The sequence below is a fragment of the Rousettus aegyptiacus genome, unplaced genomic scaffold, assembly GCF_014176215.1.
Source record: "Rousettus aegyptiacus isolate mRouAeg1 unplaced genomic scaffold, mRouAeg1.p scaffold_m13_p_8, whole genome shotgun sequence".
In the NCBI taxonomy this organism is placed as follows: domain Eukaryota; kingdom Metazoa; phylum Chordata; class Mammalia; order Chiroptera; family Pteropodidae; genus Rousettus; species Rousettus aegyptiacus.
In genome coordinates this window covers 25,274,754-25,288,023 of record NW_023416311.1, presented here as the reverse complement: position 1 = coordinate 25,288,023, position 13,270 = coordinate 25,274,754, and the positions used below count along the sequence as shown (strand labels likewise).

Here is a 13,270-nt window from a genome sequence, read left to right as displayed (position 1 = left end):
TTCAACACAAGGAACATCCATCTTTCATGCTGCAGTTTTTATGCAGAGTGGCTCCTCACCATCCACCCAGGACCCTCAGGGGTGTTGGTGAACTACAGGGAGAATCTGCTCACTGAATTTGCTCTTCAGGGCACTGGAAAGGTTATGTTCTTAAGGAATTTTTGACCACCTGACTGGTGCTTACAAATGTTTTAGGAAACATCCAGAACTGTGATCTTTCACCTTGGGTACAAATCACAATCTCCTGGGGAACTGTAAAAAATACTGTGGCTGCTGTCTCACTCCTAGTGATTCTGAACTGATTGGTCTGGGAGGGGTTTGGGCATGGGGATTTTTAAAAGCTCCTCAAACCCTGAGAATCACTGAACTGAGTGAGAACCGTTCAGAGCCTCTTGTTTCTATGGGCAAGAGGCCATGAAGACAGCATCCCCATCTCCTAAGTACACAAGCCTGCAGAATGCTGCTGCCTCCTGAAGCCCCTGGCTCACTTGACAGGCTTTCTTTTAGCCCTTGAATCACACTTCGGAAAGTCAACCAGTTGAGCACAAAACATAAATCAGAATCTGTTCCTCCTTGTCCTAAAGCTTTATTTTTCCTCCTTAGCTTCAAAGAAATTGGTTCTACATCACTTTTAGACTCTACTGACTCAGTTAAATGCAATCTTGACTAAAGCAAAATTGCTTAATTAGACAATAATATCAGAGAAATTGACCATTATATCTGGTTATTGACTTTTCAGATGGCCTGTATTACCATTTATATTTTTGCTAGTTGGGTTTTTAAGCATGAAAAGAATTTATTGAAAGATTGTTCTTAGAAGATATTTTTAATAACCTAATGGCTTTTTAATTTTCAAATCATTTATATTCATCAGCTGGAGCCAAGAAAGGACTCAGATTGACTCTCAGTGCATGCCTCTTCCTTCCTCTTCAGATATTAACTGGTTATACTTGGATATAAAGCCATGGGATGCAGGATTCCCCACCTTCATTTATGATGTCAGAAGCAGTACCTCATAAAGAAAATGAGCTTTGGGCTAGAAGCCATAAAAATTATATTTAAAAAGTTGCTATGTATTGATTGACTACTCTGTGCCAGCTAATTTCTGTATACTGAATAATCCTCTCAATAATCCTAGAACACAGATATTACCATCATTCTTTTGTAGTCTGGGAAATGAGGGCTCGAGTATGAAGAATGTCATCATCGTCATCATCATCATCATGGCTGATGCGCGCTGACAGGTGTGCCCTACATCCCACTTAATACTGTGTCTCAATATAATTTTAATAGTGCTCCTTTTTACTCTTAGAATACCCCAATTTGGACAATAGACTAAATTGTCATTGTGCTTACTGGACACTTACCTGGTGCCAAGCCCTGTGCTGAGCACTTCACATGTACTACTGCATGCAAACCTCACAAGAGACAATGGCTTCTTTCATTGTCTCTTCTTTATAGATGAGGAAACTGAGGCACTGAGAGGTCAAGGTCAAGTCACTTATAATGATCACAGAGCTGAAAAACAATAGAGCCAGGCTTTGAGCTGAGGCAGCCTCACTCATGCCTATTCCTCTTTCTGTTATACAAAGCTGATTCTCAATCAATATCAAGATTTCAAAAATTCAGACCAAGAGAATGTTCCGTGAAACTGTTTATTGGGTGAAAATAGCAACAACACTATTATATAACCATAGGAACATTGAATTGTTTTGTTATGGCACAACTTGGTTATGATGAATAAGCTGCAGGAAATCACATTTCTGTTGTTAGGATCCTTAGAGGAAATAGACTCTTTATATTGAATTAGCAAGGAGAATTCGTGCTTTGAAAGCCATGGGGCAGCTGGGCAAGACGTGCATACATTTCTTACTTCCTACGAGCTTAATTAGACAAACTTGATGATTGCCACCAGCCACAATTATTCCTGGGACCTCGGACTGCCTTGATGCAAGTATAGAATCTAAAACAAGGGGGCTGAGGCTTCTGATTCTGTGCACGGCCACCCATAACTAAAGCACTGTAAAGGAATCATGGATGAAGTGGAGTGTGTTTGGATGAGGGTGACCAGCTGGTGAGCAGGAATAGAAGGCATGACTTCCAAGGAAAACCTGGGGGATTTGTGGCTGTTAAATCAGAAGAAGAGAAGACTTGGGGTAGGGAACAGAGAGTGTGCACTCAGGATTCAGAGAGATACCATATCAGACTTGTTCTGTGTGGCCTCAGGGTAATAACTGATGGAGAGATAGCAGTTGCAGGGAACAGCAACATTTCCATCTCTGCAAATGTATGTGGTGGCATCTGAATGGCTTCTGTAAAAGAAGATAGAGGGATATCTGGCTGGATGGAGTGGCACCAAATTTAGCTTTCTGTCTTTGTAACCTGTGGCATTCCTCACCTCCGGGCAGTATGAATAGGCACAGAAGACTTGGAACATTCTTGAGACCAACAGAAGAAACCTGGACCCCTATTTTCTCCCTGTGACTGTTCGAAGTCCTCACTAAGATTTGTGCAACTTTCTAGTATTTACTCTCCTTTGACCGTGAGCTCTTCTCCCTTCATATCTGTTGCCATCTTTCCTGTTTTTGCAAAAATAACCTCTAATTGAACATTAGGCATCTCATCCTTAAAATATCTTTGACAACTCATTACCAGGGAACTTTTCTAACCTTTGATCATAGATCACTCCCTATTTTTCTCTTTATTTTTTCCTTTTTTCTCCATTCTTTTTGGGAGCAAATTTCTTATGTAAGGCACTTTGGATAACTGTGTCATCGCTGTATCCCCTACTGACATTTAAGTTCTAACACAGTGGTTTTCAAATGTTTTTGACCATGACACATAGTAAGAAACACTATTATGACTCAGAACACTCATATAATACCCTTATTAGCTCTAATGTACTAGGTCTGATATGGTCTATTCCATGCAATCCGATACTGTGCTATCCTATTTTGCCCTACCCCATCCCATTCCATTCCATTTCATTTCAAAATTTTAGTCATGATTCACCAAATTGATTACACAATCCACAGATGTATCAGGACTTGAAAATTTCAAATCACTGCTCCTACCTTTTTTTAACTCAAGTGATTTGCCAAGTACCTTTCTGTTACTGTTTTGCTTATGTGAGTCCTGGAATGCAAATCTTTCAAAGCAAGGTCTTGCTTTTGAATTCCCCATGCTAATTAGCTCATTCCTAAACACATGGGAGGGTAAAGTAGATGCAGCATTCACTGATCAGTGAAATAGTTGGGCCCGCTGACCTTTGCTGAAATCTGAATATGGCTGTCTCAGGACTGAAAGCACCAGGATAGGTACCATCCACAGCCCCGTTGGAAGATGGGCGGGGAAGTCCTTTGTAATTGAAAACGCACTCCTCAAATTCTGGTTTATTCAAAAGTGTTAGTTGACTGAATTTGTACTGGACATTGTGCTGGGCTCTCCTGAAGAAACCAGAAACATGAACTATACTCCTGGTTTTAGAAACTCGGGAACAGATGAGAAATGAATTTACAGCACAGTGCGATTAGAGTTGTGCCAACAGCATGAAAAATGTGCAGTGGTGACCCAGAGTGGGGCAGCACCGGGGATGTTATTTGGACCTAGCCTTGGAAGTTGAATAGGCATTGCTCAAAGGGAAGGGAATTTGAGGCAGAAAGAACAGCATGTGCAAAGGCCATGAGACCTAACAATGGTGTGTTTGTGGAACGGAGTTTAGTTTTATATGACTGAAGTAAAGGACAGGATGCAGAAAGTGGTGAGAGATGAGAGGTTGGGGTCAGATTGTAAAGAATTTTGAGCTTGGACAGGAAGCTGTCTAGTGGCTGTAAGTGGGGAGTTCAGAGGGTGGACCGAAGGTAGGGAGGCTCAGGGAACATGGTTGGTTAGGAGATCAGGGAACTTTACTGTCTACAACTTCACCTTCTAGGAAGTGACATCTGGCATGGCTATCTTGTTTGTGAAGTCATCAGAGAGTTTCTACAGTAGCAGTCAGGGCTGTGCCTCCTAACGGGTGAAATTTAGAAAAAAAAAATTAGATCTGGTAGTTTCCTTGGAGGATCTCAGCCAAGAGCTGAGGGCCCTGCATAGTCCTGTCAACTTTTCTGGGAGGGAGGAGAAGAGAAGAAGGCAAGATCTGCAGGGCATGTTGGATAAAATGGTACAAACATCAGGCTGCAATCTCATGTTGAATGAATGGACAGTGATCCTTTTTGTGGTGTAAAGGATCTCGATGATTATGCAGCAACTATAAGCAGTCAACCAGAACTGGCTTAACCACATGCAGCCTTGATTTTTCCAAGTGAGGGATTCATAGGATCACAGTGTAATATCGAGAGAGAAACAGAGGACTCATCAGTCTGATTGTTCCTAATTGCCTACTGTGGGGCACTTTTTAAAGAATAGTTGATGGTAAAATGAAAACCTATATATCATAATTATATACATATTAGACTTAATATTATATGGTGTTTATATTATGCTATATATTACATGATGCACTAACAGATGGCCCTCTTTTCTTTCCCCATGTTCCATCTGAGCGTTCATTTGTTTGTCTCAGTCCATCCCCAGAATTTAGGGCTCAGCCTCTGACTTCTACAGCAGCCAGGGAGAGCAGGGAGGGGTGTCTCGTGCTGCAGCCAAGCCCCTGCCTGGGAGTGCCACTGTATTTGGGAATGTGGAGCCGAACTGGGTTCCTGACTGTGATTCCTGCCCTAGGCACCAGTGTGAGGCTGGTTTGCAGCACTTCGGTATCTGCTTATCTGTATCATGGTCCAAGCTGACCCAAAAAATGAGCAAAGGACAGGCTGGGGGTCCATCACCTCATGACCCAGAGATTTGACCACAGGAAACAAACACATTAAGAACCACTACTGTTGGCCACTGCATCTGCACGGACGCTGCCAGGACTGAAGTTGAGGTCTGACATTTTCACACCCATGCCAGGATCTGTTTGCTCAGATCCATGAGATCCATGGCATTTTGTTGTCTTGAGGGAACTTCACAGAGGAATAATCTGGCTGACAGATTATTGGAAGGGCCCACTAATCTAGAAAGCCAAGCCAAGCATCATGAAACATGAGCAAGGCTACGAAGTAAACATTCTGAACAGAGATCGTGAAAAACAGGAAAACTCTGTCAACACAAAATTGCTCTCCACTCTTAGCTCCTGCAACACTCAGACAACTCACATTCTACATCAGGTAATGAATGAATCATTATTAGAAAAGAGAGGAGAAATTAGCCTGTCACTGAGACAGCCACTTTTAAGCCAGACATATCTGTCCTAGAAAGGCTCTTTCTCTCTTTTCCTTGTTCATAGTTGGATTATGAGACACTCAGTTTGACAGTTGCATATTTATGTCCTTCCCCATGTATAGCAGCTGTAATCAGCAAATGCCTAAAATTACGCTGCTCTTACATGTTAACACAGGGAAATGGCTTTGTTGAATAAGTAATGGCATGTAGGTGTAAAGGGTCACATGACTTAGGAGAAGGTGGGCCTTCCTGATTCCAAATGAAGTTGGCCTTTTCACTGCAACATCCCTTCCCTCACGGCAGAGACGAGAGCCAGGGGGACCTGGCTCGTCAAAGTGACAGACAGATGATCCTACTCAGAATACCTCCTTCTCTTCTGAGCATACCATTGCCCTAGAGTCAAATTTTGCAGTTCTTTTCCATGTGGCTTTTTCATTCAACTGACCTTCATAGGACCTATCCCACCAACCCTCCACATACCAGATGTCTAGGGTTAGCTGGACTCTTTCTTTCACATTTTAGTGGCAATTTTAAATTCTGTCTCAACATTAGCTGCTTCTTTAGCTCAATGCTCAAAAAAGAACAGTCTGAGATGACAGATAGGCCATAGTGAGAGCTATTGACAGCTTTGGAATTGGGAACATAATGCCTGGCTTTGGAACTGTTTGTGTAGCTTTGAGCTAGAGTGCCTATTATTAACTTTGACTAAATTCCTGAGGCCTGGGGGATAACATGTTCCTTCCTTTGCAGTCCTGACCCACTTTAAATTTGTTAAACTCAGGACTCGTTATGAAAATGGAGAATAGCGTCGGCTTCCTGCCTTCCTTCTCCTCTAGCTGATTGAAGCTGGGCCTCTGTGAGCGGCCATTCTCCCACACGAGTGTTTCCGATCCTTCTCTTCCATCCCTTGTGTCAACTCCTGAAAGACACTTCCTTTGGCTGTATCTGTACAGGTTGAATTTATTCATTCCATGCATTTTTTTGAGCTGAATTTTTAAAATTTATTTTCAAATTCTGAAATATTGTTTAACTTACAGAAAAGTTGAAAGTACAATCAAAACTATTTTTTTTCTTAATTAATAAGAGTAAGTTGTCCTGATGTTCCATTACTGCTAGATATTCTCGTGCGTAATTTCTCTGAACATGTATGCTCTCCTGTAGAACCATAATACAGGCATTAGAATCAGAAAGTTAGTATTAATGCCCAGATTACATTCAAATTTCACTGATTGTCTCAATTACACCCTTGCTAGCCAAAAACATGTGTTGTATTAGACTGTCACATCCCTTTTGTCTCCTTCGGTTTGGAATGATTTTTCCTCAGTCTTCCCTCGACCGTCATGGTCTTGACATATGAGCTATCTTTTTAATCCCATCTCATTCTCAGACTTTGGTTGGAGAAAATCGCTGTCCTTACATAAATATTTTCCTTGTCCTGCTTCATTTCATCCTAGCCTTATTAATAACTAGGGATGAGCACTGGACTAGGGGCCCAGAAACTTGCTCTCTTTCTGCTTTGGTGATTCCCTTACCATGTTGTCCCCATGAACTGCATTTACTCCTGATGAGATCTCAAGGGCCGCTTTGCACCATCGGAGAAAGAAAGTGCCCACAAGACTCCTCGTCATGTCCACTATTGAGAAGCTGTTGAGGATATGCTTCATTACACAGCACAGTGGCCACTTCACTTCAGTATAAAGAAAAAATACTTTCCTTCAGTAATTCTTTTCATCTCACAGATATTAACTGCTTAGTCTTCATCTTTCACATTACTTATGAAATTCATTGGTTTATCATAGTAAGTATGTGGGTTGTTTTGATGTTTTCAACTTATGACCACTGTATCCCTCATTTATATTTACTGTTTCCTCCATTTTCCCCCTTGATGTTATTTTTATATTCTTTTAAGATGCTTTATTATCAAGATAACAGGTGGGTATAAATAATAAATAAACAATGCCAATATACAATATTTCACACTTCAGTTTCTTGTATCTGTAAAATCAACAAACCCTCATCCTGCTCCTTGGGAGATGGCTGACACCATGCAAGCTCAGTGTCATTCTGGGCAGTAGACTGAGACTTCGACTCCATTTGCCAGATTCCTAAAATAAACTTCAGTTTGGGATTTATTAAGCTATTTCTCTAGCCATGGATGGAATTGTGATTCAAGTCTCCATCATGTGGGGGCTATAGATATCTCCACGCCATCATTTTTTTTGCAGGTATCTATTCTCAGTGATAACTGTCACCATGGTGTTCTGCTTGGAGCATGAATATGTGTCAGTCTTGTTTAAGGCCTGAGTTTTGCATTCTGTTCAGGAAAGGACAGGCTGAATGATAAATAGACACATGGCCAGCCAGGCAGAGCCAATTGTCTCTTCCACAGAACTTTAATGGCAGGAGTGCCAGCACCTGCAGTCCCCAGAGCAGCAGCAGAGCTCTGATGTGTAGATTCCCAGGCTAGACAGTGTCTGGAGGCAGCCAGAGTTGTGGGGACTGCATATACAGAGGCAGAAGCAAGGATTCACTTAGGCCTATGAGTCAGAGCAGCGCGCTGGGCCTGCCATGGACTATGAGCACCCAGACAGCAGTCCTTGACCTTTGAACAAGACTGGTGATCTTCCCAGCCAAGTAATTGGATTGTTGAGGCCTTTCTCATAAAGCTACAGATGGGGAGAAGTAGGTTAGTGAAAGGAGGGTGCATTAGTTTCCAGTGGCTGCTATAACAAATAGCTATACACTGGGCATCTTCAATAACAGGAATTTATTCTCTCACAGTTTTGGAAGCTGAAAGTGTTAAACCCAGGTGTCAGCATGGCCATACTCCCTCCAAAGGCTCCATAGGAGCATCTTTTCTTGCTTCTTTCAGTTTCTGGTGGCTCCAAATGTCCCTTGACTTGTGGCCATATCACTTCAACCTCTGTAATGATGGTCACATGATCTTCTTTTGTTCTGTGTCTGTCCCAAAACTCCCTTGCTTTTTAAAGGATATGTGGGATTGTTCTAGGGCCCACCCAGATAACCCAGGATGAGGGCTTCCTCTTTAGATATTTAACTTAATTACATCCTTTGCCATATCAGGTAACATTTACTCTTTTGCCATATAGGATGATATTATTCACACCTAGGGATTAAGTGTGAATAACCATCTGGGGATTAGGACACGAATATGTATTTTTGGGGGGACACCATTTAACCCACTATAGAGGGGAAGTCTTTGATCTTGTTGGCAGAATACAAACATGAAGCTAGAGGAGGGTAGAGCTTGGGAACACAACCAATTTAATGATTTAAACTGTGCATTGAGTATTTTGAGCGCACAGTTTGTATAGTTTTAGATCTGGTGAGGACAATAGTCAGGTGGAAAAAAACCAGTCCTGGTGCTTTCTTTATTAGAGATTCTGACAGCCTTTGCCATCATTGAAATCATTCTCTATATCAGAATGCATTCCTGAAATATAACATTCATTAATTAGATCAATATTTATTGAGCATCTTTATAATAATCCAACTAGTTACATGTTATAAGCAATTTCATTTATTAATTTAATTCTATGTATTAATTAATTCTATTTAAAAATGAGTGTCATGTTTCATTTTTGTTTTTAGTTGTAACAGGTTGGCCTTCTTTGGTTACCCAGTGAAGACTGCAACTTGTCAAAATGTAGCCAAGAAGATCTAACTTGTTTTTGTCCAAGCTTTACCTCCCAAGTCACCCCAACTCTTCCTTTGATTAGAGTGTTTGGATCTATGGCTTGGATAGTCACATGGCTTATATTTAAAAGCATCCTCCCTTTTTTTTGATAAAATTTTTAATTGATTTTACTTTCTCTTTAGACTTTTAAAGTAAGAAGCGCATGTTTAACTGGCATTTCATTAAAACAACAAACTTATTGCACTGTATTTGCTTCATTTTGTTAAGTCCCTCCAATTATACACATTGACTAAAAAATTCTTAAACCACACCAGAGAGAGAGGGTGGGTATTATCATCCTATTATCACTGGTGAAAAGATTGAGTCCCAGAGAGATATCCCAGGTTAGTGCCTCCCTTGTTAGTGGCAGAGCTGGGACTGGAATTCAGGTCTCCTAAATCCTAGGCCACTGCTAGAAATGTCACAGGGCTTCTGTCATGTCATCTTAATCTTCTGTAAGAGTCTGAGGGTTTGAAAATGCCTCGAGACCTCACAGTTGGCTAATAGTAGGGATAGACAAAGAGCAGAGAAATCTTCCTGATTACCGACTTTTTTAAAAAACTGATTTTTTGTTCAGTTCCAACACAGACAGCATCTTTCTTCTTTGGACCTATGTTAATTGACTGCATCTACTCTGCACCCCGCTCTCCCCCGCCCCTCCGTAATCTCTTCTCTGGGCCTGTTTACTCTTGGGCACACAGGTGGAAGGGTAAGAATGTAGAGAGCTGAGGGTGGGGATTGGAGCTGGTGAGAAATCTTGGCTCTTGCAGGGCACACTGCACCCCGTACAGGTGACCTGGGTGCTTCCGTATTTCTGTGCTGAGCAGAAATCTCTGTCTCGCCTATTTTACTCTATGCAACCCCATTTTTTTTACATTATGTATATCAATTGCATCAAAGAAGACTTTTTGTCCCAGGTCTGGTCAAGGCACTGATTAAATGCTGGCCCTAATACTGCTTGTATGAGTCTATGATTATGCATATGAGCTGACTCCAACATACAGTTCTTTTTGGAAAGGAGAGATGCGTTATCCTGAATAATTTATTGGAACCCCTTTCCAACACAAAAACAAGAGTTGAGTGAGCTCACTAAGATTAAACAACAATTCATCAGGACATCTTAACTCGTCATCCCTGTGTCACATTCTGACTCCTGTCACATGGCCAATTGTTGCTTAGTGCAGTAAATTGCTTTTAGGGGAGAAGAAGGAAGGCTTTTCAGGCAATATTCTGAATTCTCAACAAGAAAGTTTGAGCCACATTATTTATGTGGATAAACAAACAGCTGAACAGATAATTTGATGGGTATAGGAGGAATTCTTTGTACTTACTCCTTTAAAAGCAAATCTTTTAAAAATATATCTAAAAATAACCACCTTTATTTTTAAAAGTTTTCTTCTTGATTTTCTTTTTAATTTAGAAAGAATAAAGGTTAAGACAATATAGAGAATATCTTAACAAATGGGAACACACCTACTATTCATTATGAACAAATATTGGCTTTTATCATAATTGTTTTAGGTGTCCAGAAAACAAAACAGAAGGTAAATTTGAAGTCCCATCTGTATCCCTTCCTTATATAATTTCCCTCTTTCCACAGAAGCAAACATTATCATACCTTGGAAGGTAAACTCCCACTTCATATTTATCCATAAACTGTATATGGATTGATTCATATGTTTTAAAATGTACATAAATGTCATTAAAGTATGCACACTGTATGTCTTTCTGCAACTATTTTTTACTCATGGTTTGAGTTTTGGTAGCCATCCCTCTTAGTTCATTCATCAGTTGGGTTTTGGCAGTTATCCATATTGACATATGTCAATTTAGTTAATTTATTTTAACAGTTTTAGTAGAAATATGTAATTTATGGATATGTCCAAATTTATCTAGACATTCCTTTTTTTTATGAGCATTTAAATTTTTTCTAATTTATTGCTGTTATTAACAAGGCTGCTAAAACATTTCTTGAGCTCATGAGAAATTTTCTCTAGTATAATCTTAGAAGTAAATTATTAAGTTTAAACTTTACTACTCACTGCCGAGTTGCCCTAAGGGGCTGTGTTATAATGCAGCTCCTACAGTGAGGTTTAAACTTTCCACTTACCATTTCACCACATTCTCACCAAAGGTTGCATTGTGCAATTTTTTTCCCCCCAAAACCAAACTGAGTCGAATTCAGCTTCACAATATATGCCCTAACAAGGCTGGCCAACTAGGGGAGAGAAATTCAAAGTACTGTAGTTGGTGATTTACCAGAAATTACAAGACTTCTATTAGTCTCTACCTGGCTCAACATTTCTCTCATACCACAATACCCAACTTGATCTTAAAATACGTAGGTCACCATTTCTCCTTGAATTTAGACTAGAGTACACTGAAGCATTACCTTGCTTTGGTACTTAACATATAGGTCAGTGAAAACAATGAATATTCTGACCTTTCTTAATGGGCATGTCCATAAGTGCTCCTGGACAGCGTGTACCTTCTAGTGTCCATAGCCTAAATCCAATCCTGCCCATCTTTGTACTTTTCTATTGACCCATCCAACTGTAAGATTCTAAATTTTTAACACTCATATTTACCTAGCCTTAGACCATTTCTACAGTTTCTGGGTGGGCAAAGTCATGGTCATTATAAATCTCCACCCCAAGAAACCCTGGCTATCACCAATAGATTATTGTTAAGCACATCTCTGCTTTAATCACTGTTTTAATTGCCAGTACTGAAGTTACTTGCCGATTGCGATTAGGCTTACATTTACAAACCAAAGAGAAAACAAATAGCTTCCAGTTATTTTGCAATGATTATCTTTTGTCCACTAACAAGAACCTTATTTTATTGCCCCTTCCTTGCAAAAATAAATAAATAAATAACCCAGAGATGAAAAACCAAAACCAAGTTTTTTTTGTTCGTGTCTTGCATTTGAAGTACTCCTCGATGACATCTGTAGCCTAGACTCTTTGCTATAGTTCTTAACCACCACACAACTGCAACCAAACGCTTTCCAAAGTGGTTTCCAACCAACCACTTTTCCCTCTCTGTCAGTTTTACAGAGGCCTACCCATTCTCTTAGTTTCTTATTGTCATCAACCTTAATTAGGTTGATTTTGTGTTCAGCATAAAGGGCCTCCACCAACTTGATATACATAGACTCATCACACAGATGAGCCTAGGCTCATCTAAGGCTTTGGTAGCTTTGTGAATTCCATGTGCTAGGCCATTGTGGATGAGAGCAGTCTTCGGCACCTCTTGTAAAGCAGTATTAAAGTCCATTACACCCTCCAGCAGCAATGCCTTCCTCAGCCACGGTAGTAGGTTACGGGAGGAGCCGAATCTTGAAAACACCCAAGCCTCACCTTTGTACTACTCCATGGCAGCAGGGAAAGAGCTGTGCAATTTTATCTAATTGTTTTTATTTGCATTTCCCCGGTGATCATGAGGACATATGTTTATTGTCTACATTCCTCCATGTGAACTGCATTTTTTAAGCTTTGTCTTTTTTTATATTTGCTTTTATCTTTTTCAATGATTTGTAGAAACTCAGGATATTAATTTTTGTTGGTTGTATAGACTGCAAACATTTCCTCTCAACCTGTTGCTTTCATTTTTGCCCAAATTTCTTCCATCTTCAAGAAACTTAAATTTTGATATTTAATCTATGGATTTTTCTGTTTTTTTTTTTTTTTAAAGTATGTAGAAATATTTTTTATGGTCAATCATATAATTATTTCCCAATATTTTACTCTAATGCTACTAAAGTTTACTTCTCATATTTATATCTTAATCTACCTATAATTTCTTTAAATATTTATTTGTTTGCTTGTTTTTGGCATGCTGTGAGCGGCTATTACAGTTTTGGACAGCTTCTTTTCCAGATATCTAACTGTTTAAATCACTATTGGTTGGGCTTTCTATTACTTGTAGCTTAATGCATTCTAACTGCTACATTTATGGTCTCTATGTACTCCTAAAACTCCATTTGTATGTATCTTAGAGCTTATAATTTTTTTCCATTCTTCTTTTCTATTTTTATTTTTCTTTCCTTCATTTTGGAAGTTTACATCAGCTCCATCTTTCATTTCATTAATTCTCTCTTTGACTAGCTCTAATCTCTTGTTTAACCTATCTATTAAGAATTTTCCCTCAATCACTGTATTTTTTTATTTCTATAACTTTTATTTTTTTCTAATTTCTTTTTTTTTTGTTTCCATTATGCCCTTTACATGCCTGATTGACTCTATTTCTTTCTTCAAATATGTACATTTTAAGTAATCTTATTTTAAAGTGCCATTTATATTGACCTAT

The 13,270-nt window shown here is 39.5% G+C and overlaps 1 pseudogene; it reads right to left on the bottom strand.

The window, feature by feature from the left end:
• Positions 1-12,266, bottom strand: part of LOC107514983 — a 34,606-nt pseudogene extending 22,340 nt beyond the window's left edge.
• Positions 12,267-13,270: the final 1,004 nt, after the last annotated feature.